Raw genomic sequence first — 24,603 nt, 5'->3', positions numbered from 1 at the left:
TACAAAATTAGCAAGGAATTAAGAAAAACCTCTCCCACTGTAACAAGTTTTCTGAAAAATTCCAGGTTTCAGAGTAGCAGCCGTGTTAGTCTGTATACGCAAAAAGAAAAGGAGGACTTGTGGCACAAGTCCTCCTTTTCTTTTTGAAAAATTCCTGAGTGCACTGCACCCTCTGCTAGATCCTTCTGATCCCTCCCTCCTGGAACGTCATATGAAGGGCCTTTCTACATGGAGAAATAGTGCAGAATAGAAGTGAATGTGGATTAAGCTAAACTGCAAAAAGGCACTCTTAGAGGCTTGGTCTCTACACTTTAAAGTTATATAGGCATAGTGACATCAGTCGGGGTGTGAAAAATGTCAGCCCTGCCCAGCATTGCTTTGCCAACATAACCCCTAGTGTAGAGACAGCTTTCTCAATGGAAGTGTGCTTCAGTCAACATAGCTCCTTTACGCAAGATTTGGTGCCAGTACAGGACCTTGGTTGCAACAATGATCTATACGGTCCCAGATTATGCCAATAATGTCACAGTGCTATGGGAGGTATTGATCATCACAGCAGTGAAAATATGGCTACAGATTTTGCATCTATTGTTCTGGCAGTGTCTGGTGCTGCTTTGAGTTGGTTTGCCCAGGTCTGTTGTTGAGCTTGCTTCTGATGATGAGCTTGGCACAACTTTCATTGACTTAAATAAGGCCAGGACTTCAGAATTTTCTGGCCTCTGGAAGGTGACCTATAATGTGTGTCTTCCAAATTCCACACAAAGTTTCACTAGATGTTTGAACAACTGCTGGACACTCATTGTTCAACAAATCCTCTTGGCTTCAGCATAGTGTTTTCTCCTTGAGGGAGGCACTGTAGTCTAGAGAGACAGGAGTGTGGGACGAGGGGTGAGGCACTCCTACCTTCTAATCCCAGATCTGCCAGTGACTATATGACTGTTGGCCAGTCACTTAACCTCTCTGTCTGTTTCCCCATTTGTCCAATGGAGATATTCTCATTTACCTATCTCGCAGGGGTGTTGTGAGGATTAATTAGTTAAGGTTTGTAAAACACTTTCAAGATGTCAAACGAACACACTACAAATGCTCTGTATTTTTCAGTTCAGTAATATAAAGTGGTTAAACCCCAATGTGAGACTTGAAACGTAAGATTGCCTGGAAGTTCAGCTGTTCTGAACACATTATTCCTTACAAAAATATCTGCACAGTAATTAGGTTTGTTCTGGCACTAGAAGTGGAGAAAAAGAAGGATCAAGACTTCCATTCTTTATGCTCTTGGGAACCAGAGCCAGCCTTAAGCACATGCAATGCAAGCAGCTGCTTAGCCTTAGGGCTCTGCTTTCAGAAGGCAGCCTGATCTTTTCCTTCAGCAGTGCCTGGAAAGAGAAGCAATAGTCATAACCTCTCCACCTGCTTCCATCAGCAGAAGGGGAGAGGGAGGCAACAAGTCACCACATTTCTCCTTGTGTGGTCTCCCTTGTTACCCTGGTAGCTCGAAAACCATAATGCTGACTACAGCAGGGATCTCCCTGGAAACATGTCTGAACCTTTATTCTGTTCTTCAACATGTCCACTGCCTTCTTTAAAATCTTTATCCTCTGTAGCAGTGAGTGGCCTGGGGTCTGAGCTGAGCAGGAATGTGAACCCCACCAAATCCTCAGTGAAAGTATGACAGCTCCATGCTGTATCAGCTTTTCCACAGAGTCTGCCATGCCAGGGGGACACTCTAATAGCAGTGTCTGGGAGCCAGGTGGCTGCTGCCAGGGGTCAGAGCCAGTGTGGAGGTACAGTGGCTGTCGTCTCCCACAGACCCTCTGCATGGCAGCCTTTTCCACTGGTGGAGGGGCCCCTGACATGATATGGGGAGATCTTTGCAAGGAGATGCTCACTGAGATTTCGCCTCATACAGCTCAACTTCTGCAGCTTTTAGCACATGAAGGGATGTGCTGGGTCCGTATTTTCAAGATTTGTAACTCAGGTCTCCATTTCCTGCAACCTTGAGGAAACTATTCCCGTATTTCCCGCGGATGAAATTAAACTGGCAGTCCCCGCATCATCCAGTACGTGTCTGAGCCCCACCATTCAGAACTGGCCTCTCCTCAACATTTTTCAACCTTTTTTCAAAACAAAGCATTTTATCCCGAATAGCCCCCATTTTATAATGAAGGACTCGCAGCTTCAGGGCTAACTGGGAGCGCCTCACTGAGGGAGGGACCAAGCCCGTAAAAAGTATCTGGATTGAAACCAGGGTGCCATGAAAGAAATTAGTTCGGTACATTTGAATCCTTTCATTGTTGAGAGTGATCACAAGGTCCAACGATGAAGGAATGTTATATTTTGAGAGCTAATCTCATTCATAGCCCGTCACTAGACTTTTGATCAGATGATGGGCCCTAGGGAACTCTAGACCCCCTTTTTTGTTCTTGTTATCACCCATCCTTAAGGGGCTAGGAATTTCAGTGGATTGATGAAGGCAGCTAACTTTACCCCTGCAGATCAGGAATCCTTTTTGGTCACATTTTTTCTGCATCCTAACCCACGGAAGATTTGACCTAGTGCAGCACAGTCAATATTTCCTATTCAGGCCTCCCGTGGGTCACACTGGTAAAGCTTTACTATTGCCTGCGCCATACACTTTCTCCCTTTCACATATTGAAACAGGAAAAAAATGAGGGCTTGTATACTGGTGTAGTTAAAGCCATACAACCTCCCCCTCAAAATGTGGAGGCAGTTATATTGGTAAAAAAGGTGCTTATTTCCCCTCTGAGAAGGGAACCTTCAGCGTAAGGTACCTTTACAGAGATATAAAGAGTCATACTGGTATAACTGTTTTGGTTTAAAAAAAAATCACACCCCTAATCAAAATAGTTATACCAATAAGAAACCTGTGTGTAGATCTGGCCTGAGAAGCAATGGTTTCCTCTTCAGAATTAATTTAATTATCTAAAGCAGACTGCGCGAGTTCCTTTAAATCTGACATTTGTTACGGTTTCTTAATTTCATAGGTAGCCTGTAGGAATGAAATCCATTAAAAATGAAGAGAACTCCCCAAGGAATTTCAAGAGAGACAAATCACAGTGAAAGCTATTTCAAGAAAACTCAAGGCACCTGCAAAAATTGGTTGTTTTAAAGATGAACTGCAAGTGGGTAGAAAACTGTGTTTGTACCTTTCTTTTCTCCTTTCCTTCCTCTTTTTGATATATAAAGACCAAAGAGGGTGTTTTCCCCTTTCAGCGAAACAAAAAAGCTTTTCAAAAAGAAAAGGAGTACTTGTGGCACCTTAGACTAACAAATTTATTTGAGCATAAGCTTTTGTGAGCTACAGCTCACTTCATCGGAGACATCCCTTTGCTACAGCTTTTGACTGTTCTGCTTGCTTTTTACATGAGAAATTCAGTTCTTGTGTTCCTGGGACAACAGGTTAGACTCTATGGGCAACTGCAGAATTAGTGGGCTAATGGCATCAGAAGCACCAACAGAATGAAACCTGAGTAACAGAGGGCTTGTCTTCACTATCGCGTCACTGCCACGTGTCCTGCGGGAGTGGGAAAGTGCTCTCCTGTCAACGTAATTACTCCATTTCAACAAGAGGTGGAAGCTACGTTGGTGGGAGAGCGTCTCCTGCTGACAGCAGGGTGTAGACAGCGCTTTAAGTGGATGTAACTTACATCGCTCGGCGGGGTGGTTTTTTCACACCCCTGCATGACGTAAGTTACATCGACTTAAGCGGTAGTGTAGACAAGCCCGGAGAGTGGAAAGGACTGGTGGAGTATTTACAACTGGGGTTTGTTTGTTTTTTACTTGTTTTTATTAGCACTGATGTAACTCAAGCTCCTGACAAGCAGTTGAGAGAACGGAATACAAGACTTGCGATGCCTCAGATTGCTAAGTGTAAAAAATCTGCTAAACAAACAAAAATTCTTCCAGGTTTTTTCTATTTACATCATAAAAAACAAAAAAGAGCACAACCCCTCTGTTTTCCCTTTGCTGGTGATCTTTAATGCAGGTGTTCGAACAATGAACCAGAACTGTGTTCAACTGGGTTGAGATTACCTTGGGGCAAAGATACTTCTGCCAATTTTCTGAAATGTGAGAACTGCTTAGGTGGGGAACCACTTCCCTAGCAAAGACGACTGAATCCCCATTGCTCCCACTCCTCTGTACCACATCCTCTACCACATCCACTTTACACATCACCACCATCCACACAGGGAGGCAGTACAGCTAGGGGATAGAGCATCGGACTGGGACGGAGGAGACCTAGGTTCCTAGCTCTGCTCGTAGTCTGCTGGAGGACCTTGGGCAAGTCACTTCACCTCTCTGTGCCTCAGTTTCTCCCTCGGTAAAATGGAACTGATGACATTTACCTACTTTGTAAAGTGCTTTGAGATCAACCAATGAGGAGCTAGGAATTATTATTGTTATACACAGACAAGCCCCTCACCCCCTTAACTGCATATCAACTATTTGGCATGTAGCCAAGATCAGCTCTGGACCTGTGTACACACATTGAGCCACCTACTCCTTAATACAGTTCTTGCTGCCACTCCAGCCTCTCTCCCCCTACTTCCCCAAATCCTGCTGCTCCTTCTGTCCTTGCTTCCCTTCCCATCTGCCCCCCATGCCCACTCCTCCACCTCTCTCACTTCCTTTGCTTGGTGCATGTTCTTGCTCAATGTCCCCATGCAAGCAAGCAAAAGCTATCTCCGCTGCCCTGCATGGCTTGCCTGAATGGGTTTTTTCTACTGCAGCTCTCCAAGCAGACTTAACAGTAACAGCACCTCATCAAGGGTCTGGCAGAGCTATGTGCCCTGGTGCGTACCGATGGAAGGTTGGTACATAGTTCAAACAGCCATGAATAATACGATGGGTCAAACTTAGCGCCATGTCGACAAGCTGAATGCAGCAGCTGTACCCCCATACTGCAGAGCAGTATTCACTGGGGCAAACTCCCGTGCCAATAAAGATGTATAAATGACTAAAGGACCGATGCTATTACTGTTCAGTCTGCTTAGAACCAATCTGTTACATCTCCGGTTGACTGCTGCCCCATTCTCACACAGGGACCAACCTGCAGTGCCAACTTGAAAGTCTGCTCGTCTTCAAGGGAGGAATCCCACTCCTGAAGACTGTGGTGTGACATTATGGCTGATCTTTCGACATCCCTTTGCTACAGCATGCACTCCTGGACACGAGTGCTACTGGCCCTTTGCCATGCACAGACGATCTGTGTCATCAGGGATCCACAAGTGATATCCTTACAGAGTGGAAGCATCGGTGTGAAAGAGAGTCGAATGCATTAATTAAATTCAGGAGTCCATCACTGTGCACTTGCCTCCTTGTCCCCTTGATTGTAGATCCTGGACCAGGCTCAACAGGCTACTTTCTGGCTCAACCAGAGTTAACACAACTGTGCACCGGCTTGGCCTGGTTTTCTTTCCCACTCTGACTTTGGGCAGCGTCACAGACAATAACTCTTGTGGTGGTAGACCCCACTCCAACATCAGGAGGGCATCCTACAATGCCTGACCTCTCTTGTTACAGAGGCCATCTTCTGGCGACACAATTTGGACATGGAGCTTTGACATCTGTATATGAGAGAGAGCTAGTGTAGGGCTAGAGGGGACCAGGAGGAAGAACCAGCTACTGTGTTTGTAGCAGCCCCTGACGGTTGGGGATAGCAGTACTGTGGTCAATAGAAGCTCTGAGCCAGTGTCTGCTGCCTGCAGCCTTGTGTGTGGCTTGGGGAGCACCACTTGTGCTTGCAGGGAAGCCACAGCTTCTGGGCTGGTTCTGCTTTTGGGGCAGTCTTCTAGGACAGCGTATTGGCTAATGAGGGTGGCTTTACTGAATATTATATATGGGCAATAAGTCTGTCATTTTTCCAATGGCAACGTGAAAGGTCTAGGTGTCTATGCAGTTGGAGAGCTCTGTTTTAAGTCTGCTACACAAAGCAATAGAAAACACTGTGTACAATTTGGTGCAAATAATTTTCCTGAATTCTTAAAACCCAGTTGGCTAATACAATGCTTTTTAACTCACTCCTCTACTTCCCATACTAAAGCACCAGTTCCTGCATCTACAAAGTCTTTGTGTATGTAGGGTCTAGATTAAGTAATGGACAATATCAGAGATTACAATTAAAATTTGGGATCTGGAAGGTGAATGTTGAAAGTATTTTGGACTCTTGAAAGAACAATGTTTTCTGAAGAGGATGGAAGTGTGAATGGACAGAAGGGAAGGACAGAAAGTTTTGTGATGATCACATTGGTCAAAGCAAAATGTCTGAGCAAAGCATTATGTATGAGTAGAGCTCTGCGGCCCCAGATAAATTGTTAATCTTTTGGTTAGCATGTTATGTAATTTTTCTCCCATATTTTTGATCAGTCTGGCCTTTTGGCAACCCTGGCCACATGTTGTATTAATATGAGATTATCCAAGTCTGGTGCTGATAGTGACAGTTATCCTGCTAAATTATCCAGACCGTATTGTGCAAACTGCAAGACAAATCAGTTACTTTGAAAATAAGCAATAAATGTCTCCTTAAGGAAATTTATTGGACAAAAATGTCTTGTACACCTATGCCTATAATCTTCTGCAAACATCTCTAAATGTGAACACTTGCAAAATCCACAGCCACTCCCTACCAATTGCGTTCCAGGAAGACTGACCAGAGTTTCAGGGCAAACGCTGATCTACCCAAATGTGATGGGTGACTTCAGTTCCTTTGAAACATCTTTTTGAAAACCTCTTTTTATGTTATATATGAGGCTAAAGCCAGTTCTACACTACAAATTTACATCAGAATAACTCCATCTCTCAGAGGTGTGAAAAATCCACACCCCTCAGAGATGTAGTTCCACCGACCTAGCCCCCAGTGTAGACAGAACTATGTCGATGGAAGAAGCTCTCCCGCCTCTCATGGACGTGGATTAACCGCGCCAATGGGAGAAACTCTTTCGCTGGTGTAGTAGTGTCTTCACTAAAGTGCTACAGTGACACAGCTGCAGCTTTTTAAGTGTAAACTTGTTCTTAGACTCTCTCCAGATTTTTTTTTCATCTATTTCAGGCATGAGGAAGATGCAGTTGTCTCCCAAAGATTCAGCTCATCCAATCCTGACACATATGGCCCGTTTCTTGGCTCTGCTTCCAGGGATGGAAAGGATCCTGAAAGCTGCCTTTAAGCCACCCATTCACCTATCTTTTCAGAGGGAGGGCGTGGGACTGGAGCACTGGGTAGGTATGCTAAATTTTCCACACACAAATCTGCCAATGTGTCTCTGTCCTGCCATGCCACAAGTCTCCATTCTAGACCCCTTTTTTGCAGAGACTGCTAGTCAGTCTCTTTACAGTGGGGACATATCTTGACAAACAGCTTGAAAGAGACCACCAGACTCATTCTGATTGTGACCTAAGACTTCATTTGAATCAAGGACTAGGGCGGTTAAAAGGGTAATGTGGTGAGTGAGAGCATCCAACATGGGCGGCAGGTATCACAGGCCAGGGGAGGCTGAGCCTCCCCAAATAGCCAGGTGTGGCCTTGCTTACACTCTGCCCCCAGGTTCCCTCCTGACTGCTTCCAGTTTCCACTCTTCCGCTGGGGCTAGGGCAAGCCGGCCTGCTGCCAGGACTTGGGGCAGCTGGAGCTGGTGATCGCGCCACCCGGGGCTGGGGGCATTGGGGGACCAAGCCACCTGGCGCTCCAGGGCCGGGGGTGCTGGGGCCGTGCCGCCTGCCTGGTGCTCTGGGATTGGGCACGCCGGGGCTGGGGGCACTGGGGCCATGCCGCCCGCCCAACGCTTCAGGGCAGGGGGTGCTGGGACCGTGCTGCCTACCTAGCACTCTGGGGCTGCAGGCACTTGGGAGGCCCGGGGCTGGGGCGGGGGGGCCTGTGGCCGCAGTGGGGAACCTCTGGGCTCCAGCGGGGGAGGAGCCTGCCCTCAGCAGAAGGGGTGGGGCCAGGGGCTAGCCTCTCCGAATGGGTGGTTCACGCCCATGCCACCTATTGACTTCCATGGAAGTTGTGGGTGCTCAACACTCTGTAGCATCAGATCTTAAGTTGCCTACTGCACCATGAAAACCATTAAGGAGGGACAGATGTTGAGAAAGTCTCATGCTCTTGAAAAAGGGAAGAGATGAGATATGGAATAAATCCATGTTTCCTGGCAACCAGGAAATAAATTATTAACCAATCTGCTTTGCTTGCTACCTGTTCAGGAACAAAAGCAGATCTGTAGTTTACATCATAGAGAACCTGTAATTCCAATATTGAATTTGTTTATCTATAATACTATAGGAAAACAGCTTCACATAGAGTATATGGTTCAAATTCCACCCTGGCACAAGTCCATTGTGGTCAGTGGACTGAAGAATTTGGCCCTGTGTCTCATTATTTCAAGTCACAAGACTGACAATTAATAATAACCACACCTCTTCTTGAATAGATCTAGTTAGCTTTTTTAACAGGTGAGCTAGTTTCATTATGAGAACGTTTCTTGGTCTGTATTAAGGATAGAGCTGAACCAAAAACTCAACTCAAAATAACTTTTGGGGAAGTTCATTGTTTAATCTGAACTGTGTGCCCTAGGCTTATCTCTAGTTATTTATAATTAATAACTGATATCATACCAGAAATGTACAGTCTGCTCTACAAACACAGATTTAGATATGTCATCCACCCTGAAGAGTTTATAATCTGAGACAAGATAAATAAAACTCTGGACAGGAAATCAAAGGTGTGATGAGGGGTGGAGGGTTTTAAAATCTTTGAGACAAATTAAAGAGAATACAGACCAAATCACTAAGTCTATTTTAAAAACAAAAGGTAATAAAACCAAATAATCTACTACAAATATAGGATATGATTTTGCATAGTCAAAGTGCACTTTATTATTGTTTGTACAGCTTTGTGACTGTCAGGAAATTTTCATCACATCGCTCCCCCTTCTCCCGCCACATTTTCCAGGGAATTTTCAAGAAGGGAAACTTATACAACACTATATTATTATCTGCGTTGTCATTGTGCCTCAGGGCTCCCAATAAAAGATATGGGACCCATTGTACTGGACACTGTAAAACACTTAATACAAAGATCATGCCTGCCCCAAAGAGCTAACTGTTGAACACCAGTTGCCTGGATATCTATTATTATTTATTTATATGTATTATGTTAGTGCCTCGGGGCCCCAATTATGAATCACAGCCCATTGTGCTAGATGCTCTATGAACAGAACAAAAAAGATAGTCCTTGCCCCAAAGAACTGACGATTCAACTGCAATGAAAGTGTTGTTATGGAAATATGTGCATATTGAAATACATGCATGTGAAATATTTAACAAACCTATGCTAAAACAATCTTTTGCAAATTATATACTTACTGGTCATTGAGTCAATCTCCTCAGTCACAGCAATGTAAACCTGGAGTAACTTTACCATGCTAAATCTGTATTTGATTTAGGCCCGATTCTACAGTCTCATTTTCATGGGTGGACAATTATGCCTGTGTGGAGTTCCACTGAAGTGAATGGGGCTTTACACAGACAATCTGTCTGTCTGGTGAGATTGCATTATTGGGGCAGAGAGACAAGATTTTAAAAACCAGAAGCCTAAAATTGGGTTACTAGATCCATATTTAGGCACCTAAATAAGGGACCCGATTTTTAAACATTAATAACTAGTGATTTCACTGGAAGTATTCGATTGCTCAGCATTTCTAAACAAGGGACCCAATTTATGGATTTAGGAGCCTAATTTAAGGCTCATATTTTGAAAATCTTGGCCTCAGTTTGTTTTTTAATTTTCATAGACATAGATTTGGGGATTAGATGATATTGTCTTTCATTTGTCTCAAGGAATTAAAAAAAAAATCAGTGAAATAACTCCATAGCAACTTTAGGAGTTATTCCAATTTTACCCCGGTGTAAGAGGGAAGAGAACTTGGTCCACTCATTTTAGCCAGTGATTCCTCAATAAAAGTATAGTTTAAAAATAAGACAAATAATTTAAGCTAAAGAAATTCAGTTTTACCGGGAATAAAAACTCATTCAGCTCTAAGGCTTTGGTATAGACTTCAAACTGGGAAAGATCCTTTCATTCCTGAAGTTAATTAGGATTTGTCAGTTAGTTAGGTATGTAAACAAAATATGTTAGCTGGCTCTTCACACAATGATTTTTCTCTCCAAACCAATGTAATCAGAGCAAATACTGCAAAATTGTTTCCTAGACTAGCTTGCTAATACAACTTGTTCAACTCTGCTTTGTCCAGTAGCATCAGAGTGAAGGTCAAAGTCTCATAGACTAACTTAATCGCTGTGGTAACTCCATTAAAGTCAAGGCAGTCAGTGTAGTCGTTCACTCAGGCTCAGTGGGGCTGGAACAATTTTTATAGTAGGGGTGCTGACCATAGGTGCTGACTCCGTGGGTGCTCCAGGGCTGGAGCACCCAAGGGGAAAAATTAGTGGGTGCTGTGCACCCACAGGCAGCCAAGCTCCCCATACCTCCCCTGCCCCACCCCACCTCCTCCTCCTGCCTTTCCCCTGAGCGCACCAGGTCTCTGCTCCTCCACCTACCTCCCAGCCTTTCCTGCCCAGCCACCGCCAAATAGCTGTTTGGCAGCATTAGCGCACTTCAGGAGATGGGGGGAGGAGCGGGAACATGGCGCACTCAGGGGAGAAGGCGGGGCTAGGGCAGGGACGGGATTTGGGGAATGAGTTGGAATATTGGCGGGGGGGGTGCAGAGTTAGGGGAAGGGGTTGGAATGGGGACGGGGCAGGGGCAGGGCCGGATGGAAGGGGTGGAGTAGGGGTGGGGCCAGAGGCAGATTGGGGGTCGAGCCCCCACGAGAAAGAGGGGAAGTCAGTGCCTATGGTGCTGACGGCGGAAACTATGTATTTGGGTTGTTATTACTACTTCAAGCCATAACGAATGCTTGAAGTAGCACCCCAAATTCCAGCACATACGTCAGGGATGAAGTTTGCTCCTAATTTCTGAAGCATTAAGGATGGCAAAATGGGGCCATAGTGAACAGCAACCAAGGGACTGGAGGTAGAAAGAGACAGCCGAAGAGTGCAAGAGAAAGGGAGATACCTTTTCACGTGTGATTTTGATACCTGGCTGAACTCTTAGTTTATAGTAAGAGACTCAACCCTGCTGTCCAACTCAGGCTGGACTTCACAAGATGTAGGTGGACCTAGTTTGGGTTTTCATTGATTAGATGCCCTTAGGCTACCTAACTACTCCCTGAACAGGGTGGACCTGGATAATGTGTTTCCTACACTGACCCTGACTAGGCTTTCCTTGACCCAAAGAGACTTCCTCACCTGCCCTCACCAGGAGAAAGATACTGTAACAAATGTTTTTTCAGAAAGGGTCCTATTTACATGCAAATATAAAACCCAGCAGTGCTGGCAAGAGGACTGAATAAAATCCACTTGAAAAGTAACTGTTTCACAAGTAGACATGGGACAAGAATTCCTTTTTAAACAAAAAACATGCCTGTACGTTATGAGGCCTGGTAAAGCTGTATTTCCTTCACTGTCAAGGCTCCTATTGAAGTGCTATTCTGTTCACCTCCATTCAGTGGTATCATATCACGCTACCAGCATTTTACAGCAAGGCTCTAAAAGCTACATCCTAGGAAAACATTAGGCAATAGAATCTGTTGCTGGCTATCTTAGAAGGTGAGACAATAGGTCACTTTTAGGGAAAAAAATGTACTGGATCAAATTCAGGTTTGTTGGAGCACCAGCAAAAGCCTCCAACTCTCAACAATAACTTAGATTTTTAAAATATCCAATGTCAGGAATCTGTTGGATGCCACCATTGCCCTAAAATTCTCAAAATTCTCTTTTTTTGTTCGTTTTTTGTTATGGGACACCAAGGAAAATTAGTCATTTGTGCAGAATTATACAGAGATTCAAAATGGCAGCATTCTGGAAATTCTTGGACTGAGAACAGACATTTCTGTCAACAACAAAAATGAGCCATTGAAATGTGCAGAACAAGCTTTTAGTTATGTTTAGAAGCTTCCAAAAGGCCTGGCAAGTGCTTAAGAGTGCAGCCTTCTCACTGGAGAAAGTGATATCTTACTAAGCCTTTGAGATTCCTGAGTAGCTTCAGTAAAGCAAAACACCACCAACATTTTGGCTTGTGAGTCAGACAGTCATTACAAATTGAAGTTCTGAGCTGCAGTTGTCCCAGGCCGCCTCTCTCTGTCTCACTGACATATTGCACTGCCTCAAGGTGCTGACTCCTTCTTTGCTTAGGAACATGCTGTAGGAGTTACTTACCAGAGCAGACTATTGGTCCAACAAGTTCGGTGTCCTGCCTTCAGCTGTGGCCAATACCTGATGCTGCAAAGGAAGGCAGCTGATAGAGCACCTGTCTGATTTTTGCAGTGTTGTAACAAAGGGTTGGAAAATTCCTTCTCAGCCCTTGCAGACCATCAGCCTACCTCTAAAGTATAAAACTTAATTGACTTCCCTTAAATCTTTTCGATCTATTATAGCAGGTGCAGGTACAAATGTATTCATTTTCATGAAACTGCTTTGAATTCTGTCAAACTATTTGCCTTGATAATTTCCTGTTTGAATTCCACAGATAGATTAGTAAGTGTGTGTGTGTGTGTTTGTATCCATGCACATACACAAATGAAACACATGCATACAGAGGTCCCGTGTGGTCCCTCTGATTTTGTCCTTTGTATGAAATGAATAGCTGACCAAACACAAATTAAAAACCTACTCACACACTGACCCTCCCTCTCATTCCCTTCCCCTCTGACTTTGTCCCATCCCTTCATTTACTTATTTCTTTTCCCTCTTCCCTCTTGACTGACTCACTCTTCCTCTTCATTCATTTTGTACCCCTTGTTCCTTATCACCTCCTCTCACTCATGGGTCCTGAGAACCAGTGGCAGGAACATTTCTCCTGCTGCAGTATTGAGTTAGAGTGGTATTAACAGGTATGGAAAGCTGCAGGCAGCTTGGGATGGGAACCACACTTTGGTCCCTCCTGGGCCCCTCTCCTGCTACAATTGGAATCAAAGCCAAAAGTCCCTCTGACTTGGTGCAAGATCAATACCTTGGAATATGGTTTACAGGGTGAAATTTTACAGTTGAGGTAGACAATTGTAAATTTGCCTTTCAGTTAAAGCAGAAAGAATGTAGCCCCGTTGTACCAGGGTTCAAACCTCTCCCTGACATTTGTGCTTCTGTCTGCTAACCCTACCAGTGTTGGACATTAAACTATCAAGCTATTACACGCCTCGTAAAAAAATTAGACTTTTGTTTTTACCATAAGTAATATAAATAAAAGAATAACAGAAAAATCTAATTTCTTTATGAAATAATCATGAAGTAAACTTTCACAGGAAAAAACAGGGCATAGGCAAATAAAATAATATACTGAACACCATGTTTTAATATTAACATTATATCATGGGTAACTGAATAATGAATTTAACTGAAGACTGATTTTGTGCTTAGAGCTTAAGTTAAGAACTCTGGCATAATCAGAATAAGTAAATTATAGGTTTTCTTCAGGGAATTTTAGTGGAACAAGACCTCTAAGGAATGGATATGCTCATGGTGAATAAATAAATCAAATTTTAGAAATTGACAAATTCTGCCAATGAGATTTAGCCTGGTAAATCTACCAAATCACTGCATATTTGCATGTTTGTTGCCTGATCCTGCATATGCTTAACCCTATGCATCTGAGTAGTCTACTTCAGTTAACGGAGCTATGCTAATTTACACCACCTAAGGATATGAGCCAACTCATTAAGTACATGCTTATGTTTTGCAGATTCAGGATCAAGTACTTTGTAATATCAAGGCTGTAGGTCAAATCTGAGACCTTACTGCAAAAGTAGGGGGAAATTAATATAAATGATATATAGCATAATCTTGAACTCATAGTAATACAGTTATTTATACATTCAGAATGCCCACCCTTGGATAGGGTAACTCTGTTACGTATAGAATCTATTGATCTATCAATCTATCGTATAGACATATTCTATTGAACTCTGCAGTGTAGAAGCAAATTCATGTTTCTTTTCCTGAATCTTAGTAGTCAAACTATAATCCAATTTTTTTTAATTTTGTTAAAAGGATTTTCATCGAAATCACCTTATAGATGCACCAAGAAAAACGGTTCCATCCACTGCCTGAATAATAACCCAAAATGAAAACATACTTAGGCTGCAAGACACAAGGACAAGCACTAATTGAAATTTATAAACTTACATAATATATTTATAAAAAGGAGTCTAATTGTCAAAGACCCTGACAGAGCTGGGACATTGGAATGTTTGTTCTCCCTACAAAGAAAAAAAAATTATGTAAGTTTATAAATTCCAATTACTTTGCCCATTCTCGTCTTTTGATGTGCCTAATGACTGTTTTATTTGAAGTTATTTATGATTTTCAGTTAAAGTTTTTCCAGCAAGGTTTCTGCAACTTTGTGTTTCTACACAGATTTTCAGCTCAATGCCATATCACATAATATCTTGTGTACTGTATTTCTGTGCTTTATTGAAATTGGCCTTCCTTCCAATAGTATTTTAGAAGTGTGTATATTTTAATGGACAGAGGATTATTCTTTATATTCATGAAATTAAGGTTGTTGAAACCAACTTCATTTTTCTTGCAATGTGCTGAAGCATCTGCTTCTGTCCATGACATACTATGCTTCCACATGTCCAGATATTTTCTCATTATGGGATAGTAATTTACAGTCATGACTAAAATACTGTAGTTGTATACGTGTGTGCCCGTGCAAGATATTTGGGCTGAAAGTTTGTAACTACATCATGTAATAGCAGCTACAAGTAAACTAAGACCTAGAAACTAGAAAGCGATTAGACATTTTTACTGGCAAAAGTTTTGCTGGCATAGAGCTGCTGACATAGCTCCTTTTGTCACAATGTGTTCACATATGGCTGTCTTTGCTGTTGCAGTGTGTCTTCACAACATCAGGTTGCACTGACAGAAGACAAATGGTGCTGTAGTAGGCATCCCCGCGTCCTCTGCGCTACCATCTGGAGCATTGCCTTGTGAGAAATGTCTACAGTGTATTGTGGGACTGCTGCTACGTATTGCGGGATGCCATCACTCCTCTCGGTGACTTGTGGGAGTTTAGGGTCAAATTCCCAGAAATCCTTCTGTTCCATCACAAAAATTTAGTCTTTAACATCATTTTTCCATCTCACCATCCAAAAACATGGATGCTGCACGAATGACTGGAACTCTTGCATAGCCTGTATGAAGGGCAACCAGAATTGTCAGCCCTGCATTTGGGAAGTACAGAGGCTGTCAACAGCCCTGAAAGGGGTGGGAAGTAGAAAGAGCCTCTATGTGCATGGGATAGTATGTTGTATTCTTTTAAAGGGGTGTGGGGTTGGAAGTGCTGTCTCTCCAGTGCAACTGGGGAGCTATGGACACTCCCATATTGTCCCTTGTGGGAGGCTTTGGCTAAATACCACAATGTAACCCCATGTCTTAAGGCGCTTAGATGCCATGGTGATGAATGTGGTATAATAGCCTAGCTAAAATTCTGAAAGAGAGACTGTTGGAGCTGAGTAATCTGTATGAGATATTACAGTGATGAGAGGTATAGAAACCCCTAAAATAGACAGCGAGGGGCTTGTAATGTGGGTCATTCAAATTATATTAAAATCAGAAATATATTTCTCATAAGGGCTTATGATCATAATGATCATGGGACCATTAGTCATCAGACTGGCCTCTTCCAGCAACAGGAACTGAAATCTATAATCAGAGGCAGATTAAGATTTACTGAGCACAAAGAACATTTGAGACCCCCCACCACAGGGCCTTACCCCCTGTTCCTCCCTTTCCCCCAGGTCTGGCTGGAATCCAGGCTATGGTAAGAGCTGTGCAGGGAGCCCGAGCTGCTGTGGGGATCCCAGGACCTTCCACCAGCCTGGATGGCACGCCATGGGGGGCAGGGACATGTGCCGGGGGCTGCTCTCAGGCCCCCTGACTCCCCACCCAGGGCAGATGTAGAGTTCGGGGCTCCCCAAGCTGCTTGGGCTCCCTGGGCAGCTCTTACTACAGACTAGGGTGACCATATGTCCCATTTTGGCTGGGAAAGTCCCATTTTTAAGCCCTGCCCTGGACATCCTGACTTTTTTTTGGCAAAACTGGGCACTTGTCCCATTTGCTCTTGCCAGTTGATCATCAGTTTTGCCAAAAAGGGGCTCGGGACGGGGGGGGGGGGGAGGAAGGGAGCGAGCAACTGTGCTCGGGCCAGCCCTGTGTGGGGGAAGAGGGGAGAGAGGGGCTTTGCGCAGTGGGGAGGTGGGGGAAGAGCAGGGCTCGGGTGAGCGGCTCCGCGCAGGGCGGGGAGGAGAGTGGGGCTCTCCTCTGTAACCAAAAGATGTCATCCCTCAACATTACAATGATTAATTCTACTGATTTTTTCTCTTGAGGGAAAAGATGTTATCTGAAAGTCTGATATAGAAAAAAACAAAGTAATATCTGGGGTGCTTTTGTTATCGCTAAAGAGCTGATTTGGGGGTTGATCTAGTTTTTAGGCTGTATAAGGAGTGGGGTGAGAGACAAGTTCAAGATCAGTGCCTTACTTGGGGATTGGTCCTGCTTTGAGCAGGGGGTTGGACTAGACGACCTCCTGACGTCCCTTCCAACCCTGATATTCTATGATACTTCCAGGCTAGTGGGATTCAGGAGCACTTATGGAGGAATCACAGTTAGTATAAGGTTTTCATTGCATTATAGAGAGACTTCAGACTATTGGGAACCAGTGTTGGGTAGGCACAGTTTTATTTAGGTCTGTTTTTTTCCTTCCCAATTTTTCTAACAACTCAAAATGATAAAAATGAAACCTGCAGTACAGCAAACCCTCACACTTGATTTCAGCTCGGTCTGGAGCTTCCCTTTTGAATTTAAATGTCAATGACACTCATTTGGCCAGAGGTATACCTCTGCATAGCCTAATCTTTTTACTCCCATTTGGAACTATCATTAAGAAGTAGAAATCAGGAAAACTTTACTCAAATGTGCACAAAGACTAAAAAACATACAGAAATGTTTCAATGGGGCTGCAATAGGTAATATCCTGAGGACACTACCTCTAGATTCCTAACCAGAATTTTGGAGCAACCAAAGAGAATCCATTGCAAGTTTTAAGATGGAGTGCAATACCTACTGGAACAGGATTTGGGGAGTTGTAAGTGCATTATGGATCCTCTTGCAATGGGTTCTTAATTAATCATACTTATAGTCATGTACTTCAGTACCGATTCTTTTCTTAGTGCCTTGATTTAAGGAGCTTCTGGTAACTGAACATGCCACACAATAGAGGGTGTACAAGTGTGTACTTGCTATTTTTGTAGACCACTGGAGCATGCATGTTTCTTGGAAAATGTGAATGCATTTTAAAAATGATTGTGCCTAGTGACTCTGAGAAAGATGCTTGCATTAAAAAAAAAATCTGGGCTTCTGCTGTAGGCTGGATCAAGAATGCAACATTAAAATAAAATAAGATACACCCCCCCTCCGCAAACCTGCATTCCCTTCCCTCCCTATGTAAGCAAACCAGCTGCCACACTGACACTCCTTCAAAACACTAAATGTATCTGCAGCTGACCAATATGAAAAAAATAATATATATATGTACGTATATATGCTGAAATTGGTCTTGCCATGTCATGCCTGTGAGAGCATTAGAATGAGGTCTAATGAAGTGAGGCCTTACCAGCCTTTGCTACTCATGGACATTTTTGTGTTTTATTACAGTCAGCAGCTTCAATCTGAAAGATTTCTTACTTTTTTGTATGGCCCACTGGTCAGTGTTTGTAGTCTCATCAGCATGGAAAATAAGAGAAAAGTTACAGTACACCAGTGATTTGCTTATTCTTGTGCTTAACAATCTGTTCCGCCTTGTATTTATCGTGTCACTGTGAGTACCTTTCTCAGACCCGAAGAAGAGCTCTGAGAAGCTCGAAAGCTTGTCTCTTCACCAACAGAAATTGGTCCAGTAAAAGATTTTACCATGGGCACCGGGTATAATAGGCCGTGGTGGCCTGGCCTGCATTCCACTCCCTACTCTGCCCTTTTCCCAAAGCCCCCACTGCAGCTGCTGCCTGGTGAGTGCCTCCTTTCCTCTTCCACTCCACCCACCCGCTCCGGAGGTCCCCACCGCTCGCCACATCCCTCCTCACACCCCCTACCCCCCGCTCGGGTGGAGGAATCTCACAGGGGTGGAGGGTGACAAGGGATGCAGCAAGCAGCAGGCGGGGGGACTTCAGGGGCGAAAGGGTGGAGGAGAAGAGAGATGCATCAGGCAGGGGGGGTCTCACGGGGTGGGGCGTGAGGAAGGACATGGCAGGTGGGGGGGGCCTCAGGTGGAAGAGGGAGGAGAGGAGGGATGCGGTGAGCTGGGGGGTTCTCATGGGAGAGGGGTGAGGAGGATGCGGTGAGCAGTGTGGTATTGCGGGTAGAGGGAGAGAGAGAGAAGGGATGCAACAGGCAGGGGAGTTTTGCCAGGAGGGGGGATGAGGAGGGATGCAGCGAGCGGCAGGGGTGAGGAGGGATGAGGCGAGTGGCCAGAGGTCTTGTGAGGGCGAGGGGCGAGGAGGGATGTGGTGAGCAGAGGGGTCTCGCAGGAGTGGGGGTGGAGGCAAGGAGGGATGCAGTGAGTGGCAGGGTCTTAGGAGAGGGGGGTGAGGAGGGATGCGGCAAGCAGGGTGGTATCACCGGGAGGGGTAGAGGAGAGAAGGAACGCAGCAGACAGGGGAGTTTTGCGGGAGGGGGTGAGGAGGGATATGATAAGCGGTGGGGTCACAGGGGAGGGGGTGGAGAGGAGGGACGTGGCAGGTTAATGGCGGCCTCGTGGGTGAAGGGGGAGAAGAGGAGGGACACAGAGGCGGGGGTGCTGAGCGGCGGCAGGGCCTGGGGCCAAGTAGGGGCAGATGGTGGGTGAGGCCGCGGGCAGAATAGCGGGCGGGACAGGGAGCTAGCTTCCCCCACCGCCTATGGATTTTACCTCACCCACATTGTCTCCCTCAATACACTAGTGAGTCACATAGGATTTCCATTGGTTTATGATGGCAAGTCTCCAAAATCTGGAACTCTCAAATATTGCCCAATTGAAGGTGTCAATGGTAACTTACTGTGTCCCCACTCCTATTCCCATTGAAATCAGTAGCAAAAGTCCCATGGATTTCAGTGGTGCACGATCAGAACATGGGAGCCTGAGGACCATATCTAATTTGCATGAAATGGAGCCAATTGCATCCTCCCGCACCTTATATGGAGGAGTGGCCTATGGAGATGACAGAAATCCCCTCACTTCCAATACAGAAGTTAGAGTCATGGAAATAACTGGAATATATTCAATAAAGAGTGAGATGATGGGAGCTAATAGAAACATTAATGGGGAGATACGTACTCAGGGAAACAATCGAAGCAGTCTTTGTCTTTAGGGAGATGCAGCCCAGGACGACAACAGGGATTACTCCCTTTAAAAAAAAAAAAAAAGTGAATATTTGATTGTTACTGGGTGAATCTTGTAAAGGGTGAATATTTGATTGTTGTTGTTATATCTAAGTTTCATATAATATAGACAAAAATATTTTCCATCCAAAATATTGCAAAATTTCCAGTGCTGTAGCATTTCAGCATGACTACATAAGAATGGTCACACTGGGTCAGACCAAAGATCCATCTAGCCCAGTATCCTGTCTTCTGACAATGGCCAATGCCAGGTGCTTCAGAGGGAATGAACAGAATAGGTAATTATCAAGTGATTCACCCCCTATCACCCATTCCCAGCTTCTGGCAAACAGAGGCTCAGGACATCATCTCTGCCCATCCTGGCTAGTAGCCACTGATGGACCTATCCTCCATGAACTTATCTAGTTCTTTTTTGAACCTTGTTATAGTCTTGGCCTTCACGACATCCTCTGGCAAGGAGTTCCACAGGTTGTGTGAAGAGATACTTCCTTTTGTTTGTTTTAAACCTGTGGCCCATTAATTTCATTGGGTGACCCCTACTTCTTGTGCTATGAGCAGGAGTAAATAATACTTCCTTATTTACTTTCTACACACCAGTCATGATTTTATAGACCTCTATTATACATATCCCCCCTTTAGGGGTCTCCTTTCCAAGATGAAAAATCCCAGTTTTACTAATCTCTCCTAATTTGGAAGCTGTTCCATACCCCCAAATCATTTTTGTTACCCTTTTCTGTACCTTTTCCAATTCCAATATATCTTTTTTGAGATGGGGCAACCACATCTGCATGCAGTATTGAAGATTTGGGCATACCATGAATTTATATAGAGGCATATGATACATATCCTTTTCCTAATGATTCCCAACATTGTTAGCTTTTTTGACTGCTGCTGCACATTGAGTGGATGTTTTCAGAGAACTATCCACAATGACTCCAAGATCTCTTTCTTGAGTGATAACAGCTAATTTAGACCCAATCATTTTATATGTACAGTTGGGATTATGTTTTCCAGTGTGCATTACTTTGCATTTATCAGCATTGAAGTTCATCTGCCATTTTGGTGCCCAGACATCTCCAGTTTTGTGAGATCCGTTTGTAACTCTTCAGTTTGCTTTGAACTTAACTATCTTGAGTAGTTTTGTATCATCTGCAAATTTTGCCACCCCACTGTTTACCCCCTTTCCAGGTCATTTATGAATATGTTGAACAGAACTGGTTCCAGTACAGAGCCTTGGGGATACCACTATTTACCACTCTCCATTCTCAAAACTGACCATTTATTCCTACTTTTTTCCCCCTATCTTTTAACCAGTTACCGACTGATCCATCAGACTAAGTTTCTGACAATTATTTACAATATTAATTATACGAAAAGCAACAAGAATGTAAGTAAACAAGACACAGTCTGTCATGAATTTTAACAACAAAAAAGTTGTCTGTGTATGTGTTATTTATAGGCAGCGCTGGCAGTGCCACCTATTATTAAGGGTACCTGATGTTTCCCATTATGAAACCCTTTTTTTCAGTTGTTTAAAACTTTAACTGTTCAGGCTGACATTTTTATACCTTCTCTACAAAACACAGGCCATAGAATTTCCTTAAAATAATTCCTTTTGAACTAGAGTGAGCTGATCTTTAAAAAAAAACAAAAAACCACAATCTTGATTTAAAAATTGCCAATGATGGAGAATCTACCACATCCCTTGGTAAATTTTTTCAGTTGTTAATTGCCCTCACTGATAAAAATATATGCCTTATTTCTAGTCTGTATTTGTGTAGCTTCAACTTCCAGCCATTGGATCATGTATACCTTTGTCTTCTAGACTGAAGAACCCATTATGTGTTCACCATGCAGGTACTTATAGACTGTGATCAAGTCACTCCTTAACATTCTCTCTGTTAGACTCCAGGAGCTCAATCTATTTAGTCTATCACTATAAGGCATATTTTCTAATCCTTTTGTCATTCTCATGGCTCTTTTCTGAACCCTCTCCATTTATCAATATCCTTCTTGAATTGTGCACACAAGAACTGGATGCAGTATTCCAGCAGAAGTTGCACCAATACCAAATACAGTGGTAAAATTTACTCCTCTTTACCCTGACTTGACCTTTCCCTGTTTATGCATCCAATGATCGCATTAGCCCTTTTGGCCAAAGCATTAACTGGGAACTCATGTTCAGCTGATTTTCCACCAGGACTGCTACATCTTTTTCAGTCATAGCCTCCCAGAATAGAGTATATATTTACATTTAGCTGTATGAAAACATATTATTTGCTTGTGCACAGTTTACCAAGCAATTCAGATCACTCCGTATCAGTTATCTGTCCATAGGGTGTCTGTTGGCTGCATAACAGAAGAAATGGATATGAAAGTCCATTAATGGCTATTCGGATGGGTAAGGAATAGTGGCCCTAGCCTCTGTTTGTCAGATGGTGGAGCTGGGTGGCAGGAGAGAGATCGCTGATCATTACCTGTTAGGTTCACTCCCTCTGGGGCACCTGGTATTGTCCGCTGGCGGTAGACAGGATACTGGGTTGGATGGACCTTTGGTCTAACCCAGTATGGCCATTCTTATGTTCTTAAAGAAATTTATTTTATGTCCAAAAAACTAATAAATGTTCACCTACTTCATGGGATTCTGAGGAATGAGGGATGTCAAGAGATCAAGAATTATCTTCACTTCTGTCTGTCTGAACAGTATCCATCTCTCTGTCTTCGCCGCTCCCACTATTGTATTCCTGTAGCTACCACAGGGAAGGCCATGAGATTCTGGAGGCAGGTCTGAGAAGTGCAACAAGTAGGTACAGTCAGGGCCCTGAGACTGGTCTGAGGAGGGGCTGATGCGTGGCGTGGGGGATCCCGTTGGGTGTATTGTAGAGTCAGGCACACAGGGATGCTGAGCAGATACGCACCCCCCATGGAAACGTCTGTGCTGTGATGACAGGAGTGTGAGGATGGGGAGGGTACTGCCATGATGCTGGGCCCCGCACCTGGAGGTATTATTGGGCTGTGGAACAGGGTCAGAGAGATAAGGCCCTGGTGCGGCAATGCCATCGTGCTGTGACATCAGACATAGGGTGGGTCCTCTGTATTGCCAAGCCCAGGTGATCAAAAATCAGGCGTCCGATCCCCAAAATCATGAGATTCAGTTAAAACCCTGGAGACTATTTGTAAATAACCAATGTTGGGTTATTTTCATCTGGTTTCCGAGCCTTTAAGGGGCACGCGGTGGGTGTGTTCAAGCTTTTCTCTGCAACGGGGAGGGCTAGCAACTTGGGGGCGCGGGAGAAGAGGTGAGAGTCGCTTCATCCCAGCAGCTGAGGCTTTAAGAAAAACAACGATGAGCACAAGCCTTGCAATAAAATTGCAAGAGTCAGCAACACCGGGTCCTCCGGTGATGCTGGGCCCTGTGATGGAGACCTGGGGAGCTAGGGGAGCGCACAGCCTGGCAGGCTCCAGGGAGGGAGACGCGTGCCAGCGTGCCGAGACCCCGGGTCGGGGACATGAGGCGCTGGGAGGCTCCCCAATGATGCAGGGCTTTGCCCAAACACCCCAGCACCTTTGCTCAGGGCCCAGGAGCAGGACAGGTCGCGGCGTGCCCGCAGTTGTAGGGAGCAGAAGGAAACAGGGCCCCTGGCTCTGGCGTGAATGAACAACCCAGGCACGGCATGGGCAAAGTCCAGGCCTCCCTCCTCCCTTCCGTTTCTCTGCACACCCAACCACCCGGCTTTTTCTTTGTCCGTAAAATACGTCAAACACAAAGACGATCGCGGTTGCCGGGCACGGAGCGAACTTTCCTCCCCCTCCCCAAAGTTCCCTTCATCCTCGCGCCCCCCCCCCCCGACTTCAGGAGCCTCCGCAACCCCCTCCCCGTTGATGGAATCTTTTCATTGGCTAGGAAGGCAGGCTGGAAGGCGGGGCTTAGAGAGCCGCGGTGCCAGCGCCTCTCTCCCCTCCCACCGAGCGCGCGGCCAGAGTGCCGGGTCCGGAGCCCGACCTCCCCGAGTCGTTCGCTCTCGCGCCGCCTGCCTCAGTGGCAGGCTGGAGGAGGGGGCCGCGCGCCGGGCCGCGCAGCGCGAGGAGGGGGCGCACGGGCGGCGCGGGGCGACGGTCCCCAGAGCGCGAGGCCAACAAGTGGGCAATTTTTCCCGCCAGCATGTCCCGGCGGCGGCTCCCGCCGGCGGCGAGGCTGGTGCCGCCGACCCCCCGCGCTCTTTGAGATCCGCTCTTGGGCAGCTCGACCCGGCCGGTGAGGAGAAGCGGCCGCCGCCGGGTCGAGGTGGCCGAGCCGCCAGGGAGCCTCCTGCGAGGGGCGGAGGCGCCTCCGCCCAGCCCTCCGTCCCTTTTCCCCGCCGCGACTGGGACCATCGCCCGCCCCCCCCTCCCCCCCAGCTCCCCTGAAGAGACCGCTCCGCTCCCCCGGCGGTGAGATCCGGCCCGCACGCGCCGCGGGGAAGCATCGCTGGCCGGCCGGCCGGAGCCGCCGCCCTGCCGCAGGGGCTGAGCGCGGCGGCAGGATGGGGCCCGGCTGCTGAGGCCGTGGTGAGAAGCATGGTGGAGCCGGAACGCGCCCCAGGAACAGCCGACGTGGAGCCCAGCTGTTGTCTGGCAAGGTGCGTACGAGGCTGTTTACACCGCAGGTCCCGACTCCGGCGCGTCCGGGAGCAAGGGAGACGGGGGTTGACAGGCCCCTGGGTCCGCAACGATTCGCCGCCCCCGGGCAGGTTGAGGCCCAAACGAGCTGCTTTGGGGAGGGGGAACGGCTGACACGCAGCTGGCAAGGTGGGGTCTGGGGCTGGCAGGCCGGGGTGAGAGTGGGAGTGAAACCGCAACCTCGGCTACGGCGGATGCTGTAACCCCCTCGCTGTGGAAAGTTACCTGAAATCTGCCGACAGGGATGACATCTGCACCAGCCAATCTAAGTTTTCGTGGTTTGCATGTTGGGGCGGGGGGATTCTCGGGCAGACCGAGCGCTTCTGGGGAAGGCGCCGGCACCAGGATGCGGCAGCGGTGGGCGTTGTGCAAGGACCTAGGGGGCCAGATAGACAGTGGGGCGCGGGGGGACCCGCTCCCACGCGGCGTTTCGTTGGTTGT

At 45.9% G+C, this 24,603-nt stretch overlaps 1 protein-coding gene and 1 long non-coding RNA gene across 6 annotated transcripts in view; one reads left to right on the top strand and one right to left on the bottom strand.

Annotated features, from left to right (window-relative positions):
- Positions 1–3,028: 3,028 nt before the first annotated feature.
- The window catches only part of B3GNT2 (UDP-GlcNAc:betaGal beta-1,3-N-acetylglucosaminyltransferase 2), a 69,269-nt gene continuing 47,694 nt past the window's right edge, over positions 3,029–24,603 (top strand). For 3 of the 5 annotated variants that reach the window (XR_014710985.1, XM_084624240.1, XM_084624242.1), the window contains exon 1: positions 23,468–24,122. The gene's annotated coding sequence lies outside the window, so the exon portion shown is untranslated. Of the gene's footprint in view, positions 3,144–5,063; positions 7,237–14,963; positions 15,094–23,467; positions 24,123–24,603 lie in introns of those variants that run through there. The other 2 variants (XR_014710986.1, XM_084624241.1) reach the window with 2 other exon arrangements.
- On the bottom strand, positions 15,209–24,512 carry LOC311518426. Its single transcript, XR_014710987.1, has 4 exons — positions 24,388–24,512; positions 22,137–22,290; positions 19,439–19,508; positions 15,209–15,263 (listed from the first exon to the last, which is right to left on the bottom strand). It is a non-coding gene; the product is annotated as an uncharacterized lncRNA (long non-coding RNA).

Source organism: Lepidochelys olivacea, assembly GCF_965140295.1.
Source record: "Lepidochelys olivacea isolate rLepOli2 genome assembly, chromosome: 3".
In the NCBI taxonomy this organism is placed as follows: Eukaryota; Metazoa; Chordata; order Testudines; family Cheloniidae; genus Lepidochelys; species Lepidochelys olivacea.
The sequence above is the reverse complement of the archived record's forward strand: the minus strand, read 5'-3'. Positions and strand labels throughout refer to the sequence as shown.